The 23,345-nt window shown below is 41.1% G+C and overlaps 1 pseudogene; it reads left to right on the forward strand.

Annotated features, from left to right (window-relative positions):
• The first annotated feature begins 391 nt into the window (after positions 1-391).
• Positions 392-2,045, forward strand: LOC147688670 (uncharacterized; annotated as a pseudogene).
• The last annotated feature ends 21,300 nt before the right edge of the window (positions 2,046-23,345 follow it).

A 23,345-nucleotide genomic window follows, 5' to 3' on the forward strand; every position in this document is an offset into this window, starting at 1 on the left:
AGGAAGCACTCGTTATAATCTGCGGCTCAGGAAAGGAAGGAAGGAGAACTGAGCACTGAAAGAAGGGCTGAGATAGGGATCTAGGAGAGAACTGCGTTGAAGGATAGTTAGGTGTGAGGGACGGACTGCTGTAAGAGCCCTGGTACATTGTCGAGACATTGTCAGATGAGACACTAGGACCACGCCTGGGCCCTGATTAAGTGCTCCTGAGTTGCAAAAGCTGTGCGACTCCGACGTGGGATTAGGGAATGAACAATAGAAGCCTGCCTGTGAGGCTTTAACAGACACAGGGAGAAGATCCCTTCTGAGGGTGAAGAACCCCTTTGGCCGGCTTCGGTGTGCCTGAGACTGTTCAATTTTTAGTTTAGCTTTGGACTTTTAGCTAGGGAATATGTACCCTTTTGGCCGTCCCATTCCTGAGGAGGAGCAGCCCTTTGCAGCTCCTCGTAGATTAGACCCGGACTCTCCATGGTTAGCTTTACCCCGAAAAGGAAAAATTGTGGTCATCGTGATATTAGTCACTGTGTTTTTAGTAATTCTTGGGATACTGTTTTTTCTAGACAAAGCCTACCCTGTTCATATGCTTATTCCAACGACTTCTGCCCCTCCAGAGCACAATATGGTAACTGTTGAATATGGTGAACAATGCCTACGAAAAGGTTACAAAGATAATGTTTTTATCAAGACTCTACATCATGCCCATGCTGTGTATAATGTGACGGATTGTTGGGTTTGTGGGTTGTTACCTTCTGCAGCTTACAAAAAGGATCGATTACTGGCTCTTCCCCTAACACCCATAAATAGTTGTGTGGGATGGTACACATTAATCGGTATGGTGAAATTCTTTCAACAACCTGATTTTCTAAATCCTAGATTACCTAGTAGTCGCTCTACTTTGACTATGCGAGTACGCCCCATGCCCACCTCCTCTCTTGGACAGTTGTTCACTGATGGACGTTTTGATCAGACATTCCTGGATGCATGTTCAAAGAAAATGGGACGGTTTGTAACTCCTAATGATACTGACAAAGTTAGGGAGAGTTTCCTACAGTTAAATTCCTCTTTGGCTTACAGACACCCTCCTACGGCTAATAGCAGTGGTCGTTCTTTGGTACCCCTGGCAATCGTTGGACCCTCACCATTTTTCTGTATCATGGGGAGGGGCCCTATAAAGGTTGGGAATAGCTCCTGCAATGTGCAATGTGACTGCTTCAATTTGTTTGCTTTTCAGCCCATCCTTGGTCACTCCTCCAAATATTTACTTTGTTTGTGGAGATAATGGATATCTGTGGGTGCCTGAGGGTTGGGGTGGGGTCTGTTACCTGGCTAACCTGCTTCCTCCTGTCTATGTAGCACCCTCAGACTATCATAAGACTCATCGTCGGTTTGCTATAATGCCTGGACAGCGTAAAAGGAGGGCACTTCAAGTTGAGGATGTAGACCGGACTGATACTTCTTTGCAGCAATGGACAGATTTTTCTAAGGGTTTACTGCCGTTCTGGGGTCCCATATTTAACAGTATGGCAATTAGGAGACTGTCCAGAGTATTGGAAAAAGTAGTAAATACGGAGGCAGACATTGCAGCTAATATGTCTGTTGAGATGCAGGCTATGAGATTATTTGCGATCCAAAACAGAATGGTGCTTGACGTCATTCTTGCTGATAGGGGTGGAGCCTGTCGCGTCATCGGGACGTCTTGCTGTGTATATATTCTGGATTCGGCCCCTACTGTTAACTTAGCGGTGCAAAAGCTTCATAGATTAGTGGCTGAACTTCATCAGGACACTGGTACTTGGCCCCTACGGGCTTGGCTCTGGGGCATTTTCTCCTCCTGGGGCTGGAAGATTTTGATGGGTGTTGTAGGGATAGCAGGGGTGTTACTCACTTGCTGTTTTTGTGTATATTGTCTTACCTCTTGTTGCTCCATGTGTGCCAGTAATATGCCACGTACTAAAAGAACAACACGCCAGAACCCTGTTTCCAGTGATATAGAGCTCCCCGACATTGGTTCGTTGATGCTTATTGACGATGATGTTTTTGATTAATATATTTCCCTGCCCGTAGTTTGGTGTGTAAAGCCCCTACCTTTTGGCTAATAAAGGCTGCACTCATGTTAGCCACAATCAGGCTAAAAGGAGGGTCTGATAGGTTTCATTTTCCAATGTCCCACCCACTTACTGTTAGCATATATGAGTTAGCTTGATGTGTCTAACTAATGATTTATTCAGTTACGCATTTATGTTTGTACTCTCCATTTTATGATTCATTTATGCATGTAACCATGATTCATTTATGCATGTAACAAGATCTAGTATTGTTAGCTTAGCTTGTGTGCCACCATTTTGGGTGCTTCTCTCAGTGCGCGAGTCGCACTCGCTCATCCCCCCTCCCGTAGCAGCAGTTTTCGTTTCTTAGCTAATTGTGACCGAAACTGGCAACAAACTCTTATCTATAATGTTTGCAGGCTCTGGAGACGCTGAGGCCTGGCTCGGTGGCCTTGGGCAGAGATAACCAAATGTTGCTATTGCAGGTGCAGATGCCTCTTGTATGAGGCCATTGTTCACCCTTTTTGGGGTCCAGTACTTTTCCAGTATGGGCGGGTTCTACTCTGCTGTCCCATGTTATAATGTATTGCTGTGGTGAGATGAGGCAGTCCTCTCGGCGCACTCTTAGGGGTGAGGTCGGACAGGGCCCTCTGATATGGGAGTTTGTGGCCTAATAAATACTTTGTTATTTCTTCTCCACTGTCCGGCTTACTTCTTACTTGGTAATTATAGGTGAGTGCGGTAAGTCACTCGGGTGGATTTGAGCCACGCTTATCAAGATCAAGGCCTGAATAATCATCTGCTTTCGTCAGGGCATTAAAGAAGCCCAAGATAAGTTTGAGTCCGCACAGCAGACCAAAACAAGTTCCCGCCACCTTTTTGGTCTGAGTCTGAAAATTGAGTGAAGTGTCGATCCAGACCCCTAGGTTCTTCACTACAGGCTTAGGGACACGGGCCGTGGCTAAATATTTTGGCCACCATAGCTCGTTCCAGCGGTCATGGTTCCCTCCCAACAATACCTCTGACTTGTTGGTATTCATTTGGAGACAGTTGGTGGTCATCCACTCGGCAACTGCCGAGAGGTCGCCCTGAAATTTCCTGGCGTCCTGCTCGGGGTCGCTCGAGAGAGCCACCACCAACTGAGTATCGTCAGCATAAGAGACCATGGTCAGCCCTCTGCTCTAGCAACTCCGGCCAGGGGTTGGACATAGAGATTGAAGAGCAGGGCTCAGGGGCGAGCCTTGAGGGACCCCTTTGTTGTGTATCAATTTAGATTCCGTATGCATTTCCCGATTCATGCCTTTATATAGGTATAATTCACATTGCCCTTATATAGGCATAGAAATTCAGTCCTTATTTAGGCATAGTCCATGCTATCCAAATACAGGCATGGCTACTTCCATCCGTTCATCTACGTCACAATGAGTTCTTGGAAAACCAGACTCTTAAGCCGTTAGGTACTCCCCCTTGCTTGGATATTGATTTCTCCAAGAACTCATTTATTATGCATGAACATCTATTCCTTAGGGGTTCATTCATGATGTTCATATGCCTGACTTTTACGTCAATACTGGTATTCTAAACACCTGCAAGGTATAAATATACCTTCATTTGCTATGGCAAAGCACAGTGTGGTTGGGTGCAGTTCGACTACCTACTTGGACGACGCAGCTCGCCACAGCAAATACCGAAGGAAGCTAACTTACCAGCTGACGCACTGACTAGATGCTGTCATCCGAGAATCTAGCTCCAGTGTTTCTGACTCCCCTTGCAGGGTATTGGGAAATCGAGTCCAGGGAAAGAGATACCAACCTCTCCCATTCTAAGGTATGGAGCTGATTATAACCTAAAGAAATCTTTGGCAATTCTTGGCAAAATTAAACTTATGCTAAGGCAGAACCTACTTCTTCCCTCATACTAGACTTAGGTTAGGTACACGGGGGCAGGCGTATTTTAGAAGCACCAGTAGAGTATTTTTAGCCTGTGTTATTTATGTACGTATTTTTATATATGTCATAGCAACAGACAATGCTATTACAGTATTATTTTATATTACTGTTTACGCTGTACGCATTATACTTCGCACTTTGTCTAATGATTATAGCAGTTCATATCTCTTGCAAGAGAAATAAAACTGTTCAATAAACCCCTTTTTATTGAAACGTCCGCCTCTCTATTTCTATGCAACTCTGTAGAAACGAAGCATGCACGATTGACTGAGTGTACTAGTTATCTATTGTTTCCACGACTCTGAAGATATTGTTCCGATTCTTTGCGACACAAAGTTGTCATGTTTATGCGGTTGTCAGAGACTAATCCCTTCTTGGTTATTCAAGAAAGTTTCTAGTGACCTCTGAGTTAGCTGGCACACACATAATTACGTTTAATATACTCGATAGAGACATACTGACCTCAGTCCTATGCCAAATCTATAGTGTATGTTATTCCAATGCGCAGAGCCTATTAGGGATATAGGAACTACACTACACCTTGACCTATAGGAAAGGTACCAGAAGCGAAAGAGGAGGCAATCACCTGAAACGACCTGTCTGCAAGGAAGGATGAAAACCACTTAAGTGCTGAGCCAGTAACTCCGGCCTCTGACAGACGACTCAGCAAAATGGCGTGAGACACAGTGTCAAACGCGGCACTGATATCCAAAAGGATACATAACAACACAATTTTATTTTTCCAAATTGGTCTCGGATTTATTCACTACCCTCGGATAAGCCTACCTGCTCACCCACACTTCCACAAAAAGAGCATTAGCAGTACCTCCTTGTACCTCTACACACCAATTGGGGATCCACTGTAACCTCTGCATAGTGTACTTCATTTTAGTGCACTATATAGAGAGCCAGTGTCCTACACACTTGCACCGACTTCTGCTGTGTTAATAGACCATTCAGTCAGTAGCTACAATTTCTTCTCTGTTTTGTTATTATTAGTTTTACTTAATCTTACTATTGTAATATTATTGCTATTTTTATATGCTGTGTAACGTGTAACTGTGATACCCTTGGGTAATATTCAGACTTCAGAAAACTCTTTAAATAAATAAATATGTACACAAACCAATGGAGGCACAGATGTGCATCAGCAGAGATCCAGTGTCTGTGCGGCAGGGTGCAAGGGGTGATGTGCAGCAGGGGAACACAGGATCACTGAAAAATTAGCATGAACAGAGCACAGATTGATGTGCACCAGGAAAGCATCACTGATGCTCCCCAGGCGATTACTAGGATATGTACGTCTGCAAAGCACAGAGTAGGGTAGCATAGAGTGTAATTGCGCTGTGTTGGGGGCAGAGGTTGCTGTGCAGAGTGTGGCTTAGTTGAGGAAAAAAGTCTGTGCGACACCCTCAACCAGGCCTGGGCTTTTGGTGCATCGCATGGTACATTCTGGGATATTAAGCCTATAAATATAATGATGAAAGCTAGTCTACAAGTCACAGAATGCAAAGTTATCCATAAGTGGCTGAAAGTTTGACACATGGCCTAGTCCAACATTTGACGTTTTTTTCCCGCTCGATTAAGGTGTTAATTTATTCAAAGTGTCTCCTGTTTGTTCATTGTTCTCCGGGTCCAAAACTAATTCTTAAGAAACAATTTCACGTATGTACATTTCTGTGCCTCTACCATAGAAGTTAATTAGCCATTTTAAAAAGTGACAAGGAAAACTGAATTTAAGCATAGAGTCAGAAAGTAATAATATTTGGTCAATAATTTCCCTGGACCCATGAGCACTTAGAATGTATAGTTTGATGTGTTAATGCTGGTTGTATAATGTTGTCTACAAACGTACCTGCAAAAACGTATAGAAAAAAATACTTTGTTTTACATTTTTCACTACACGAGGCTATTCGTCATTTTCCAGTAGTACCTGCTGTGTTTATCTTTCTGTGCAAACCAATTAATCTTTGTGATGTAACACATCCGAGAAGCAGATGAATTGCTAGTCAATCAATCAATCAATCAATCAATGAAGCTTTATTCGGTTTCAGTTTCAAGAATCCATAAAAGCACATAAAAATATAAAACAAACATTACATAGCATTCATATTTACATTAGATAAAATAAATACAGAGAGGAACATACCGAATTGCCACTAAATTCCAATATAAAAGAGAGTTAATTCATTGACAATCTAAAACGCATTAGGCTCTTTAAAAAAGTTGTCACGCTATACAGAGTGAAATCGTCCTCCAACATTTGTAGTCTGAGTAGGGCAGGTCTACATTGTCTCAATCCCCATGTTTTAAAATAAACTGAGTATATACATTCTCCTGATTGTGGTGTAAAATTTACAAAATAGGATGGAGTGTAACATGGATCGTTGAGAAACATTGTCACAAGGACAAGGAGTCAAGGATCTTGACCAGGAGTTAACCTCGGGGAAAGTGGTTCATCTAAAGAAGCTTCCCCTCTTAAAGCGAGTTAGCAGCTTTCGGGAATAACTACTCTGGGTAATTAATACATTTCTCTGAAGACCTTGTCCATCTAGCGTCAAAAGATTTTGCATGACAGACACTTTCTTTCTCTCTAGCTGCCACCTAGTCTTTTCTAGGTAAGTTAGACAGATTACCTTCAGTTTCTTCCTAGAAATGTCTATCATACTAGACTGGTTGTCAAAATATTCCTGATGGCCAATGGCTATTAGGAAATGTCTCACATACCTGAACCACTCTATTCTCTTACTCCCTTGAAGGTTCATGCAATCCTCGATGATGTCCCTATTTAACCCTGTCTCTTGGGAAACCCACACCCTGTGCCACAACAGGATTGGGCTCATCTTTATGAGGTCTGACACGTAGACTAGGCCCAACTCTCTGTGTAGGACATATGTGAAGGTTGATTTAGGAACAGCCAGGAGATAACGAAGAAAGGCATTTTCACAAGACTGGATCTTGGCGGTGTCAGTAATGCCCCATAAGCCTGCTCCATAAATTACGGTGGAACTTGCACTTTGCCTTGTAGATTTCGATCAGGATTTATACTGGTCTTCCCCCTAGCTTAATAGCGAAATTGCGTATAGTGCCTATTGCACGCGAGAAAAATAATGTCCTAGCATTTGCTGCTGCAACCCAGGAACCATTATTTGCAAAGTTTATGCCCAAGTAAGTGAAAGTTTTGGTTTCATCTATCTTAGCATCGGCCAAAAAGATATTACAATGTGCCTTGCTTTTTTTTGAGCAAGTCATAGTAAAGGTCTTGGAAGTGTTAATATTTAAGCCCCGAGTACTCATATATTCAGCAAAGGAGTTGAGTGATCTTTGGAGACCCAGTTGCGTGCGCGCCATGATAACCGCGTCACCCGCGTACAGAAGGATTGGCACTGAGCTACCTTGGATTTGAGGGTAATCCTGCCGGTTATCAATCAGGTGGGATGCTACACTATTAATATATACGTTAAATAAAAAAGGTGCAAGTGAGCATCCCTGGTGAACTCCTTTTTTAATGGGAAATTTGGCTGTACACTCTCCTTTAATACCGAAGCAGATCTTGGCGCCTGTCCCCTGGTACAATTCCTTCATAAAATTTATAAGGCAGGGATCAATACCTAGATCGGCTAAAGTTTCCCACAACATTTCGTGGCTAACGCAGTCGAAGGCCGAGCTTAGGTCCACAAAAGTCATGAATAACTTATCTTCTTTTGCGACCATATATTTACCAATAATGATAGCTAGGTTTAATCCTTGCTCTACTGTGCCCAGGGCTTCTTTAAACCCGTATTGGTATTTAGAGAGCACCCCCGAATCCGCTGCCCACTGCTGAAGCCTAATTAAGATGATCCTCCCGGCCACTTTCATTAAAGAGTCCAATAATACAATTGGCCTGTAACATTTGGGGTCCTGGCGCTCCCCTTTTTTAAAGATGGGGATCACTATTGCTTCCTGCCATGTTGTTATAAAACCTATTTTGTTGGAGCTGTTTAGTACTTGAGTCAGGAGAGGGGCCCATAATTTGGCTTCTGATTTATAAATGTCCACTGAGACGCCATCAGGGCCAGGGGCGTTGCCCCCTGAGAACGCTGCTATTGCCACCTCTATCTCCGATAATTCGAAGATAATGTTCAGGGGAAATGTTCTTGATGAGTTATTTATTGTATCACCAGCTAAAGCGACATCCGAGCCCCCGACACGGAATCCTTCTCGTAAAGACCAGTGAAATGTTTGACCCAGGTGGCTTCGTCTATTACTATTTCAATACAGTCTGCTTTGCCATCGGTAAAAAAAGGGGCATTAACCGCCCTCCAGAAACGTATATTATCTTTTTTCTGGGAGGCTTCATGTAAGGTTTCCCAGGCCTCCTGCTGTATGTCCTTTTTTCTACTTTTTACCGCTGCATAATATGTACTTCTGGCGTTTCTGATTTCTATAGTGCATTTGGGTGCTTTATTTGAGGGCTTTTTTTAAAGCGGAGTGAGCTTTACTGCATTTTGAATCAAACCATCCCTCAGTTTTTATCTTTTTGTCTTTTCCGTTCTTGCCCTACCAGGCGGCTATTGATCTCCTCACAGATTTTTGTAAAGGCCAACATAATGGCATCCGGCTCGCTGGTTTCGGTGAGACATGTCAGACAATCTTCCTGTCTGCTGTCTATTAATTTTTGGAGGAACTGTGCAGGTTTGATTTTGTTCCATTTAATTGTATAGCCGTTTCTTTTTGCTAAATTTACTTTATGGGCGTACAAGTTATTTACCACTCCATAGCGATTATTTTTACATTTCATGGGCAATAGGGAAAAACTAATTGGGTAATGGTCACTGATTGCTATTACACCCGTTTTAAAATCAGTCAAGTTATATGCAAAGCTACTCGAAGCCAGGACATAATCGATTAGGGAGTTGCAACCCCTACCATTATATGTGTGTTTAAAACTGACCTGAGGTACACATAATTCATTCCCATATCCTAGATCCAATTCAGACATCAAGTTATTCATATAGTTCCCTAGAGGTGTGTGAATAAAATGGGTACAAGGTTCACCTTTGACATTCACCAAGCCACATATGTCGGTATTGACGTTTGGGCACAACAAACAGTTGAAATCCCCCAACCATAAAATGCGATTACCTGTTGGACAATCCCTGTTTGAATTCAACATGGCGTGTAAGAGGCCCTCAAAGACACTGGACATTTCGCACTTAGGTATATTATTATAAAAATGTATAACATTGAAAGTCTCAAACCCATCCAACTTAAGCTCCAGCATCTGAAAAAACTTTGAGTCCAGAGGAAAGTTTTTAGCCCTACCTTTAGATGTGTTAGAAATATAACAACATACGCCCCCCTTTTTTCTCCCCCTTACTGATGGCTCGGCTGGGATATGTAACCGTGTATATGCACAGCCTCCCTCTCCCAAGTCTCCTGAAGACAAATTACAGAAAAATCCGTAACAAAACTCATCAATGTGGGGTCGTTTAGCTTGTTTGAAAGTCCCGCAATATTCCATGAGAGAACTGTTAAAAGCTGCCCCCTCTCCACAGCCTCTAGGACCGGGGGATACAATGATACATTATAAGCCCCTTCTTGCTCTAAAAGAAATGTAGGTTGAGGTATTTGGGGTTTAGGTGGAAAACATCCGGTGTAGCCCCTATACTAATGGGTTTTGAATTTAATCTAGCCTGATGGTCGTCAAGGTTGTTGGAATTATTTTGTTTCTGTAGAGGAGGGTATTTCTCTGTATCCCTCGCCCCCTCTACGCACTGGATAATGGTTGCAGATTTGTTCAATCAATCAACCATTTCCAGCGGGCTAAACCTGTTATGTAAAGGTAGGAAGTTCTCAGAAGTTTGGTAGCCCCGACTAAAGCCTCCCACCCTTCCACTACTCTGTCTCATGGATGGCCATACTGCTGGGGCGTCTGGATAAATGGGAGGAGGGAAGAAGAAGGATAAGGGTCTATCTTCTATCATCTTTCCTTGGTTGAGGTTGTGATTATGCTGATTCCAGGAGAAAATATACCCCACCGTACAGGGGTCTCTAAAATTGACCAAAACGCAGTCCCCTGTTATCGTTTTAGGAGTATGTCCCACCCAGGGTAGCCTGCGCACCATCATATTCTCGCATCTCATGTAGGGGGGTAAAGGTCTGGTTAAATTGAGCCAATGCGCAACTTTATTTTTTAAACACGCGAAGGACTCGTGGCTTGGGTTTTTTAATTCTGGTACACCCGTTAAGACTACCACGTATGGGCTCGATTGAGGGGGAAGAATTACAGGACGAGCCCACCTAGTCTTTACAGCAGTATATTCCCTTTCAGCATCTTTTTCTTCTAGCACGGATGGCATAGGGTCTTTACCCACCATATTAGGTGTGGGTTGTGACTCTGGTGGACCGCTCGTAACACGGGAATTCGTAAGACTAGGGGTGGCTTGCACCACCCTTTGAGTTTGTAATTGGGTGGGTTATACGTCTGAAGGACCTACAACTTTGTGTATACTCGTTATGTTGTTTTTGGATTTCCAGCATGCCTTGATGCCCTTCACCTCTAGCTTAACAAGCTGTTTTTCAACCCCAAAAAGTCTTGCCTACAGAGGTGCCAATAGAGATTTGAGTACGGACCCTAAGATGTTTAGAAAGGTATTAATATACATTAGGAAGCACATAGCTGCAAGTTCCTGTCCTCAAAATGGTTGTTGTCAGAACGTTGCTTGTTTGCTTGTTTGCCACCACTGCTAACCCAATGACAGCCCAAATACTGTTGTACAAATAGGAGTCAGAAGCATGAATGCAGTAGCTAACAGCTCAACCAATCACAAAGACATCAGTTCCACTTGACACAAAACAGCCTATATAGCCATAATTAGGCTTTGGCCCATGAATATCGCAAGCAGCATCCATAATAACAAACTCAAAAATATGCATATGTAAGTATGACCCACCCCATATATGCAATAGTATTTATTAAAAATAACCCATGGGTGTATTTAAATTAAAACTGCCACCAGCTGAAAGCAGCATTATTTTGCCACCTGATATTTCTGCGTAGGCACAGAGGGATAAACAATGACATCCTTGTTCTGCCTTCATGCAGTAACAGGGGCACTCGAGCAGGTGTTTGTGCATGGCAGAGTGAGCACTCCTGGCTTGGGGTAACTATGGGCCTCATTAGGATGGCGGTTGGACCTACGTCTGACCGGCATCTAATCGGAAATGGGACTGGCCAACTACAAGTCGGCGGTCCATCAGCCTAATTAGGATGCAACCGCCACCACGGCGGTCGCAATGCTGCCGCAATACAAAAATAGACATCACACATATCCCTACACTATATGTAGGGGGGCACCATAGGTCCACCCCAAAACATAAAACTGAGGCTCAGGGAGAAAAGGTCCTGCTGCGGGCTGTTCCTTGCAATGCAGCCTTTCCATGGTGGGTAAACCACCATGAAACGGCCGGCGTGGAGGGACATCATAATCCCTATGGCGGTGCCTGGCAGGCACCAACACCATTGTAGGGAATGCAGCTCCCTCCGATGCACCAGCAGGCTCAAGGAGCCTGTCGGATGCATGGTGGTCGGTCTTTCTGAGCGCCAACCATCTCCTGCCATTGTAATATGGCGGGCGCTAATCCTGGTTACGATGGCAGTGGGACTGCCACCGACGTGCTGTCGGTGGCATTCCCACTGCCATAGTAATCAGGCGCTATGCTCAGTGCCTTGACCTCACATTTGAAAGTCTTCTCATAGTTTGACTCTACAAGTCTCCCCCAGGTCCCAGTTTTAGTGACTTTCCCTTGCATGCGTTTTGTGAGCAAATGTATGTTTTGTGTCACCATAAAAGTCATCTGAGAAAGTGGATGCATATGCATTATGCACCCTATGGTACACGTACACTTATTATAGCAACTGCTATGACACAGTCTAGCAGCCAATAATAACAGTAATCCTTGATTGTCACAATAGTAAGAACCTTGAAAGATACCAGAATAATACGTTTCCAAGAACAGCTGAGGTGGAGGCTTTTTAACCTATTCTGGGTGCGTTTTGTTTTTGATGGTTTTTACGTGTACTGCATATGTTGCTTTCGGGAGCACAACTATTTCTAATTGAAATACTCCAGTAGTATGAGTGAATCGATGGGATGCCAAACAGCTGTGGGCATTTGGCCTGTTCAGGTGCTGGAGTAGTTAGTGGCTACACGAGTGTCTTCAGGAAATGTAGCTGCGTGTGGCAAACTCCGGGGCTTATTTACAAGCCTCCTGGCCACCGGTGCATCATTTTTTATGGGAAAACGACGTTTTTACATGGGAAAAAGTGACATAGCGGTGGCGCACGGTGCTTGTACATAATCCCAGGTGTGTCATATTTTATTGACTTGCGCATATATCTTACCCTATTCTAGGTGATCGGCTGGGTTGTAATCGAGAGAAATGCCTATCAGAGTATGGAAGGAGGGTCAGAACAAGACATTTATCAGGTGATTTCTCAGTAAATCATTCTTTTTGTGTGCTTTAAGTATGGGATTAGTGCCTCGAACTCTTAGATGTTAGCTTGCACTCATCTTGGTGATATTTTCATGTACTATCTCGATAAATATGTTTAATTGCAGGCGTTGGTATCTTCATGATATTACTTCAGGACGGCTTTCTTCTGTTTCTTGTTGTGCTCCTTGGCAGTTGCGTGCACTTTCAGATTTTCAATTTTAGAAGTGATCAGACTTATTAAATTGAACTCTGACTAGACATGTTTTTACTACGTGATTTCCATTAGAACTGGGGAGATGCTTTGTTGGCATCAGCACATGACCCATCAGGAAGTCATGCGTTTCCGGTGATGTACAATCTGCCAACCGACAGTTTCATAGGGGTCATAACTCCCCTTTCGAAAACATGCACGATCATTCCACGTTGTAAGAGTATTCTTGCATAATATTTGCAATGGAATATAAAAGTCACATGTACATACAAGAGGAACTCATTTCTTTTCGATGAGTCCTACTTTCTACCTGTCTATGGAAATACACTTTCAATAAGATATCAATTGACCTTTCTAATCAGCCTCCTTAAAGAGACATTTTGAAATTGTAAACACGTGGAGGTGGTGGTATATTCACTAGACACATTTAAATGAGAGGGATGAACTACCACCGTAGGCAGGGTCATGATTCTTGACAAGGAGAGGGCGTTTACTGTAAAGCAGATGAGAAAGGTGCAGTTGCCAAGTCTAAAGAAAGTCAGTCAATTTATTCAAGATAAACATTCTGTGAATCTGGGCAAATCAGGAAGGGCTTGATTCACAAAAGTAAATGTACACATTTTGTGTAAGTTTACCATTGTTTTGGTGTTCACTAATAGCCCTATTCACAGAACTAATCAGAGACAAAATCCTAAACGTATTACTTTTGGTAGTCACAGAAGGCATTACTACTTTTGGTTAAACTTACTACTTTTGGTATTCACAGAAGGCATTTAGTAGTAGTAGTAGTAAGTTAGTTTACTACTGTTAGTTAACTACTAGTAGTAGTAACATTAGTTTACAACTACTACCTTCTGTGAATACCAAAAGTAGTAAGTTAAACCAAAAGTAGTAAGTGTATTCTGTGAGTTTAGGTTTAGGTTTAGGATTTTGTCCCAGATTAGTTCTGTGAATCGAGCCCTGAAAGTTTAATTTTACTAATAGTAATTTGATGATGGTGCATTCATTCTAAATGTAAAGTATAATGAAAAAAATGGGATTTGTAATGTTTGTGTAGTTCAAGTTTTGTTTGTATAGAAGGGATAAATGAAGCTTTCCTAACTATAAATAACTAAGTTTTAACCTTTTTTTCCATTGAACGCCAATGGTTTATATTTTGTAATAAAAAATGTTTCTTAATTCGTAGACTGGACTGTCTTCGAGTGGAGTGTTGTTAAATGAAGTGTTATAGAGTACAATGGAAGACAGTGTTATATAGTTTTGTGTAGTACAGTATTGTAGAGTGTCTCTAAGGTGTACACCACTTCACTCCAAGACACTCCATTCTATTATACTCAACATGCCACTTTCTGCTACTCCACTCTATGCCACTCCACTCTACACCAATCCACTGTACGCCAATCCAAAGTAGGCCACTCAACTCTATTCTACTATACGCTACTCCTATTCCCAGGAAGACGATAACACGGAGGAGCAGGGAGGCCGCAATTCAAACACAAGATTTTTTGGTTCGTGTATGAAGAAAAGGCTTGGATTAAGTTCGAGTATCATATAAACCTGAGGACATTCATGAAAAACTCGGCCAAATTCACAACAGGTCTAAAAACTATAAGAAGCTCCCCCTTTACTAACGGTGGCTCCTCCGTGGACATATAAGATATAATTGCTGACATCGAGAGTATAGCTCAAGGGAATTGAAATACCTGAGCAGCTCGCAAATATGTGTGGAAATCATTTTAAACGCATCAATTTTAAGACACAGAAATAATGGAGTCAAATGTTTTAAGGTCCTGAAGAAGGTGTCAAAAAAGAAAAAGCACCGAAACGCTGCGTCAACTGTTTTTTAACTTTGGCTTGTCATATTTCATTGTGTAACCACGTCAAGTGGTTTTTTATAAAAAAAATTTAATTTGTGATATTGTTGTAGATTGTAACCCAGTTGGGAGGCAAATAATACATTTCTATGATAATTTCTAACTTTACAAAAATCGTCTGCCCGTTATATTTAAGTGCGTTCTTAAGTTCATTAAGTTGTAGTTCAGCGACTTATGTTACCTAGTGGGTATATTTGCTCTTTGTATGATGGTATAGAGAATTATCCCCCTCAAGCCAGACCACATCCATAAGTACCAAAACAGTTATCTCCAATCTGCTGTCTTGATAGTCAGGGACTCTCAATTTTTCCTGCCCACTCTACTGTACACCACACATAAAAAGAAGTGCTGTAGAGTGGAATAGTGTACAGTGGAGTGGCCTAGATAGGAGTGGCATATAGTGGAGTGGCATACAGTGGAGTGGCATACAATAGGGTGGCATCGAGTGGCGTGGCATACTGGGGAATATCATAGAATAGTGTGGAATAGACAAGAGTGGCGTTTTGATTTGGAAATTATACTTATAAAGTACAATAAGGCAAATCCAATGTTATCCTATGGGAGACATAAGCCTTGCAGTACTGAAAACAAATTTCAGAACCTTTCACTACAAAGACATGTTAAACTTAAAAGTACATGTTCAGCCTTTTAAATACAAAGTACTTGCCCTCTGGGCTGTCCAGGGACTACCCTGGGGATGACCTATAGTATTCAAAATGAAGGTTTGGACCTGGCAAAAGGGTTACTTTGTCAGGTTTAAAGGGCAGTTTTAAACTGCACACACAGGCTTTCCAATGGCAGGCCTGAGACACAGACGGTTCACTTCAACAAAGAAAATGATCCACCTGAGGAATATATTCCTTTCGAGGATGTTGAAATTCCTCTCACATACCAGGAGCATGATCTCTGGTTTAAAGGCGCCCTAAAACATACAATCACATTACCTGGCTCGGTCCACTAGGAAGATCAGGAGCAACATGGCCGATTTTAGCAGGCTACACACCTCATCCTGACATTAAAGCAATGTCAGATGAGGAATTACTTAACCAAATACAAGAATTAATAGAATTACACAGCTAAACCTCAACTGTTTGAAGGTCCTGAGAAGAACTCTAGTAAACACAATCCTACATCTTCTAAAAAGAAGTGGGAAAATAACACACAACATTCAAAAGAGAAACGTTCTCTATCTCAAGGTAGGTTTCCTCAAAAGGAGCCCTCCGAAAGGCTGTATAACCTCAGGAATAGGTAAAATTTGAGAAAACCTGATAGCTATCAAGATACGGATACACGTTCCTCTCGTAACTTTCAGATATCGTCACATACATCCAAAAGAAGAGGACGGTCAGATCAAAAAGAAGAACGTATGAAGTTCAAAGAAAAACAAACCAAAGCCTTAATTCTCCAAAAAGAAGGTAGCAGGTCTGAAGATCAAACATGCTGAGAATTCTGAGAACACAACTCAAGAACGGAGAATGTGCTCAGACAATGCTGGAGAGTGCAACAGAAGTAACAATAGCTCGCCAGAACCTGAAGGAACTTCTGGAGATAATGGACTTGAATGAAGACATTCAAGTTGAGACTATAGACACCAGGGTTAGTTCTCCACATAGGTTATATGAAATAACACTCCGGATGGAGGGAGACATACCAAGAAAAGTGAAAGCACTCTTTAGGGAGCGACTTTCAAAGGGTTATGATAAGATACTTCTAGCAGAACAGGACTGCTCACCAGAATTTGTCAGGGATTGCCCACATGGCGAAGACATCATTATGTATATAATCAAGAAGAACAAGTCTAACTAGACGTGATAGGAGTCTCAAAAGTGCATGGTTGATGATGTATGCGAAATAAAAGTCTTATTTCTTGTTATAAACCCCTCACCCACCAACCTAGTTGGTGGCATGCTTTATCGACGGGCCCACCCAATGACACCAAATGTGTCCCGGGTGTGCTTCAACTCCTGTATTACAACGAAGCAGGTATGTTACTGAGTGGGCAGTGTTGGTGATGTGAAGGGTGATACATTAAAAACTGTCCAGTGGTCCCATTACCCAAAGGTTTACTTTAATGCTTTGGCCTCTGGCAGTAATAAAAGCAAGGTGTTGGATGTAGGTGGAGTGGTATTAGGGTACGCTTGCATCCGGTGGGTTGTCTATAGGTTTCAGTCAAGCCTTATTCTATAAACTGGCTTTCCTCAGGACCTTTGTGATGTGTGAAAGTATGATCTATGCTACTAGTCGTGTCGTACATCAAAAGAAATGTGTTGCACACGCTAAGGTGCACTATATGTAAGAGGGGACTTCCATCTCAAGGCATTCCTGTACAAAAAACACATACATCGCATTCCAGGTGTATAATAGTATTGCTTTTAACAAGATCCTTACTAAATGACCATTTTTAAAAAGGCACACTGATTCTGTTATGAATCCGTGATACCTCCACAGCTGGCCACAAATAAGAACTGCAAGGCATAATGTGAGTTAGTGTCAATGTTAACAGTTCTACCTTTGAATAGTATTCATGCTTTTGATACAGCATATAGCTCATCTTATTGGGTAGATGTTCCAAGTGGCAGAGCTGCACTTCAGCTATTGCTATAGCATACCCTGCTCTGTAATCAGTGTCTATCAGTGTGCTGGAGGAATCATCAGTGTATCACTCATAGTCTGTCTTTACTAATATTGTCTAACCTTGGCATGGTGCTGTTTTCTACAATCTCAACACCAACTTACTTAGGGTCTCATCTGTTTCTAAGAGAATGGATCTCATCAGAATAACCTATTGCAGGTAATACATTTGCCAAATTAACAGGTGAGCATCTTATTATGACATTACAATTAGTGAACATGGTGTCATTATAACCTGTGTGCCTGCTGTCAGAAAAATGTTGTGTTGATCCAGACAACAACAACAACAACCATACCAAATGTGGCACCTAGACAATACAGGTAAAGTCCAACATAATGAGAGCCGTCCTCTCCACCATCACAGCTGCTGACCCCTAATCACTGCAGAAAGCAAAGTCACATAGTTGTGTCCCATAGGCCTTTCTTTTCCAGCTGTGTCAGCACACCATTGGCAGCACCACTTCATTTGCAATGTAATTGTGCTCTGAAACAGAGATGGAAAGGCAGTTTGTAGTCCGGCTGTCCCCATGATGGCGCACTACACAATGCTTTTAATTTCTTGAAACAGTTTTCAAGTTTAATAGTCATAGCATTTGCATTCATGGACCCATTGATGGCAGCAGTTCATTATCCCCAGAAGGACATCATTCCTTTCTTGGTGGGGAGGGGCTGAATGCCCTAAAAAAATTTTATCCTGTCAGGTGATATGCGGTGTGTACCTTTGGATACCACATAACCCAGGTAAGTCCCCTATTTTGGTCAGCAATGGCATTTTGACAAGGAGTCTTCTCGTCTGGAGGTAGATCAGCAGAGCTACAGTGTCTTTTGTCATAGGCTTTTAAAGGCCTCAAGTGATGGAGATGTCACTAGGAGGTCATCAGCCTACTGCAAGACGATGCTACCACCTGCCAGGCATAGGCGGTCCAAGTTTGTCTTTACTGCCTGCGCCTTGACATTGGGACTCACAGTGAACGAAGTGTACTGGGTATCCCAGCACGGCGGCAAAGAGGCTTTCACTCTGTAGATGGACTTTAATGCTAAAACCTACTGAGGAGAGAAAAATACTCTGCCACTACAGGTATAAATAATAATTTAGTACTGGTGTCAGGCACAACAGGCTCTAAGGGAACCACAAGTTCATAAGGTAATCACTTTATGAGGACAACATGTTTTCACCACCCTCTCTTTTTTTTAAATTTATTTTAAATATCATTTTACAGTGAGGGCATTTTGTAAAACCTCTCAGTTCCCTAGATCTATGACCTTAATGTTAGTTATGTGTACATCCATCCATTTCCTTTTCATATGTAACAAACTGCAGACTAACAGCATCATTCATCATCTCTCAACACACCCACATGTGCTCTACAGGGGGTGCATACTAAAGAGAATCCTTACTGAAGCTAAAAGCAGTAAGTGCCCTGTTCTAAAAAAAATATACATATACTGCTTCAAAAAATTATATTTATTTATTAAAATTTTTAAATGTATCCCTTTATCTCCCACGTTAGTGGAAATATCTTCCACCTTAGTGGAAACATGAGATTCTCCTTGGGCATGTCTGATGTACAAACATCGCTATTTCAGCAGCTCTGCTTGATATCATCGATAGGTGAGCACCTTGGTCCCATGCTGGCCTGCCATCCCACCTTTGGATGCTGGTTTCCAGTATAATTTGGACTCCCGCAGACTTTATCTAGACCCCCTTTTACTTGGTACAGACCGCAAGATTGAATTTTGGTTACACTTCTTAATTCACTATATATTATATTTGTTCAATGAGCCTTTTGCCTTGTCTTTTCCTCTCATGTATAGAGCCACTGTCAACTTGACTTCTGCCACTGTCGCGACCCTTTGGAGTCTCCCTTTTCTGTGTACTCCCCCTTCTATCCCAGAGGAGTACCTGATCTTATCATGCCTAGAGGTGTGTTTTGGAAAGGATCTTGCCCTGTTCCTTTCTGCTTCTATTCTATTTCTTCTTAGGTGATGGTTCTGTTTACACCTTCTTGGTCTCTATCCAAGGGGCTTTTTGAGGCACAAACTATCTGTTTCACCGATGGGTGTTAGTGGATAATTTGGAGTGTGTGTGTTTTTTAGTACTGCCTTGTTCTTGACTGTGACCTGGAATTATTGTCTGCTTTTTTAATAATGGTATTTATTTGTTCCATTTCTTCTCACCCACAGATATGCTATGTCAGCCTCGATTGAAAATTTGATACGTTATACTGGTCCTTTTATTTCATTTTGGATCCTAAGAGACCGTGTTTATTTATGTATTCATGATATGCGCCCTGATGAAGGAATGTTTTAACATTTCTGTTCCGAAACGCGCGTCGGCGCTTTCGCTTTCATGTTTGAAGGAATACTGTTTTGTCTGAGTTTGAATGCATGTGGTGTGTGCAAGTGAGTTATGAGTTGACTGATGGAGTGATTGAATAGCATGTCATGCTTTTTTATATTGTCTAATGTGAGTTGGGGCTGATGTTTTTCTCTTTTTGTATACAATTTAAAGAATTAGAAAGTCTATATGTAATTATATGACTGAAACAATTTTTTTCTATGATTATTTAAATATGACAACCAGTTGGAACTATTATGAAAAATAAATAATTAAAAGCAAATAGCTGTTCTGTGGGTGTATGTTCTTTGGCTGGTCCTATTGTTGGACCTTTTTGGTCCTTCCTAACGATTGGGGACACCCCTCTCATGTTGCTCTATATTGACTTTTCCCTGGTGGGTTGTTTCCCGCGGCTTTATCTAATTTAGGTTCTCAGGGTCCCTCTTCTGTTTGTCTGCATGTCTGATGTCTTCATCCTGAACCACTGTGCAACAATAAAACTGATACCATACTCTTATCTACTCTCTGGTATCTACGCTGCACCCTTTGATAATGTTATTCAGTGGGATAAACCCCACCCTGCATTTCTCCTACAAAGGTATTATTTCTCAAGAAAACAGTGATATCCCCCATCTGCTCCTCACAGAATATGCAATATTTCCTTTAGCCAATGGTACCTAAAATAGATCTGTGGTGTCCAATCTATCTTAGTTCATTTAAGTCCTGTAAAGCAGCCAATCGATCTTTGATATCAAATTGTTTATTTTCCACCACTGTGCCTTTCATGTCAAGGTCTGCTATCGAATTCTAGTTCCAGGAAGGCTTAATCAAGGACATAATTTCATTTTACCATCTAGGTGAATGTAGTTAAATTACTAATGGCGATATCCCTAATATTATTAACATGAATTGAGAATTATTGTTGACCCTAATTTCCCTAGGCACATTATAGCCTCAGACATCATAAGAGCAAAATTTACATTTACCTGTAGTGTTGTACCCTACAATGGTAGAATCAGGATATTTAATTAATACAAAAAAATCTCTTTATTAAACTACTCTATAACATTACAGGCTTTCATAGTGTAATGTAGAAATCACATATTGTCACAGTGGCTCCCTGCATGGAGTTTTTTACATGTAGTAAGGCTGGTCGGTTCTAAATAAAGAACTTGGCCTTTGACCCTTAACCTGTTGTCCCCTGTCTGAGCAAAGGCTATTCTCATGCGTGTTTACCATTTAAGGTAACTTCTCAAGAAGCATGGCTGAAAATCTTTCCTCTCCGTGCCTGTGCGCTGATAATTGAAAGGTAGGATGCACTTTTATTCTTTTATTATTTCTTTATTTTTATTCCTGTGAAATGTGCGTTCTAGCACCTAAAGAACTTGCTCAAAACTTCAGCCCTCTGAATGCCATAGTGCGCCCAGAATTCTTGTGAATAAAAGTAAAAGATAGCATAAAGATTTGCGATGTAATTTTCATGTCTGTACAGCTACTCATTGCATAACTTTGTAAGTGCCCTAATGTTCAGTAATATTGTGATTGCTAGAGAAACTAATATTCACCTTTTTTATGTGGTGCAACAATATATTTTAACCAGTTGGAAATTAATCCTAATGTGTACATTAAAATCTGGATATATACTTTACACAGGATCATTTTCAACAGTGCTAAATATTATAACATTTTCACAATAGTGGTATTAGACGTTATAGGGATCACAATTATGAAAAAACGATTTTATTGCAATAACTTAATACATTTTTTTTCATGTAGTCAGTTTTGAATTATTAATCACTAACCCTTTTGTTGTTTCTACATATGAAAAGCAAGCAGGACTTATCAATCCTGTCTGACAAGTAATGTCACAGGGCCCCTTATGATACTATCTATTTCAAAAGGTATATATTGGACTGCCATTTAAATACAAGTACCAGCTGTCCAAATGACAGCAATGTGCGGTGTTGTAATGTCCTCACAGAAACCTTCAAAAGTGCAATTATCCACACTGTTCTGTTCAAGCAGCCACCAATTACTCCTATAATGTGAATGCCTTTAAATATTTAATATCGTGTATCTAAGGAGAGTCAAATCTACTCCACATCAATGATAAATTCAGCTTGCACTACTGACATTTTGAGTTTTCTTGAAATGTCATTATAAAGTGCTATGCCATAGGAGTGCCGCAACATTTTGCATCTATTTTTAATATTTTTTATTTCCTAGTTTTGTAAAAACACACAAATTTGTTTTTCTCTGTGAGGCCTACTTTTTAATATTTAATGCCTTTTCCTAGGAAAAGTCAGTTTTAACATTATCATGTAACAATTAATATTAAAGACCCATTGAGCTAACCATGTCTGTCTCTGACCAAACTGCTTGCTCTGTGCTCCTAAAATCACCCCTCCTTTGCAAAGATATTCCAGCCTGAACCTAGGACCTTTTATGCCCTCTTTGACATCATCCTGGGGTTAACAACTGCCAAAAGACTGAATCTTAAATGTTTTAAGCTCTGACTGACGGCGGTTCCAGTATAAATTTGTACACACATTTTTAAAGTTTAGTAATATGAGGCTATGTATAATGCTCCCAGAATGGTCTCTTATTTTATGCAAATATTTGCAGACGCTTGAAAGCAAGTGTGATTATTCTTTGCTTTCAAATTAACAAGCATTGGCAAAAGCAAACATCGTTTTTTTTGTCTCAAAAAGTACACATTGCCACAGGACTTCTGGGCACTGTACAAAACTACTTTGTGTGTCAATATGCTCCTTGTGAACGAGCAGAATACTGTCACTCACAGTGATCCCAGCTGATAGAGAAAGGGAGTGACAGGCAGAATTTCAATATCCAAAAAAGGGTATTGGCTAACGCCAGGCCTAATTAGAGGCCCAATTATTAAAGAAAGTCACAAAAGTGCATTCATGGTATATATCCTTGCATATATACTGTTTCCTTGAATTCACAAGAATTTACAGAAGTAGGCCAAGAAATAGTACTCCTATAAAATATTTGTGAACTGCATTTTTCCATGAGCACATTTACATGTGTAAATTTGCTCATGTGAAAATCTGAATGTTTACAAGTTCAATTTTCCTCCAACCACTTTTTCCTAACCCTTTACGTCTGCCACTGTCAAGAGTAAATTTCAAACCTTCTCATTATGAGTGCAGCCACTTAACATATTTTATATAATTCATATTCTTACCTTGATTTGAATTTTTCTCTCCTGGCGTTTTTTTTAAACAGCTTTCTAGTGAGCTTACCATGATTTTCATCTGAGATCCTGTCTTGTGAAATTTTGCTTTTTTTACTCACAATGTGTGCTTCCCCTGTGAAAGATAAATTTGAAAGGTCTCCTACAAGGGAAACGTTGTTAGGCAGTGGATAGCATGAGTTAAAAAGAGGGAAATCAACAGTTATGGACCAGCCAGGAACATCACATATAAAACCGATTTCCTTCTCTCATGCACTAATGCGCTCCATTTTTTATATAAATCAAGGAAACATTTAGGTCCAGTACTGAAGATCAATGCCCTATTCAAATGCAGTCATTCATCCATGACATAACTACGGATATTTCAAAATCATTTCCCTGTGTTCCGGTGCAACCCGCAAATCAGAAGCTCCACTCAAAATCAATACCCCATCCTAGCATAGGGTCTACAGCAATGGATTGTTATAAAACTCCGAAAGGTCTAGCCATTTGTCAATATTTATTGACATAAAGTAACTTAGTAACTTATCAGTCACCTGTTTACTACTTCTTATATGTGTAGGTACACATACATTATTCTCTCACTCAGACTCTCCTGC

Source organism: Lissotriton vulgaris, chromosome 10 (genome assembly GCF_964263255.1).
Source record: "Lissotriton vulgaris chromosome 10, aLisVul1.2, whole genome shotgun sequence".
Taxonomy (NCBI): Eukaryota; Metazoa; Chordata; class Amphibia; order Caudata; family Salamandridae; genus Lissotriton; species Lissotriton vulgaris.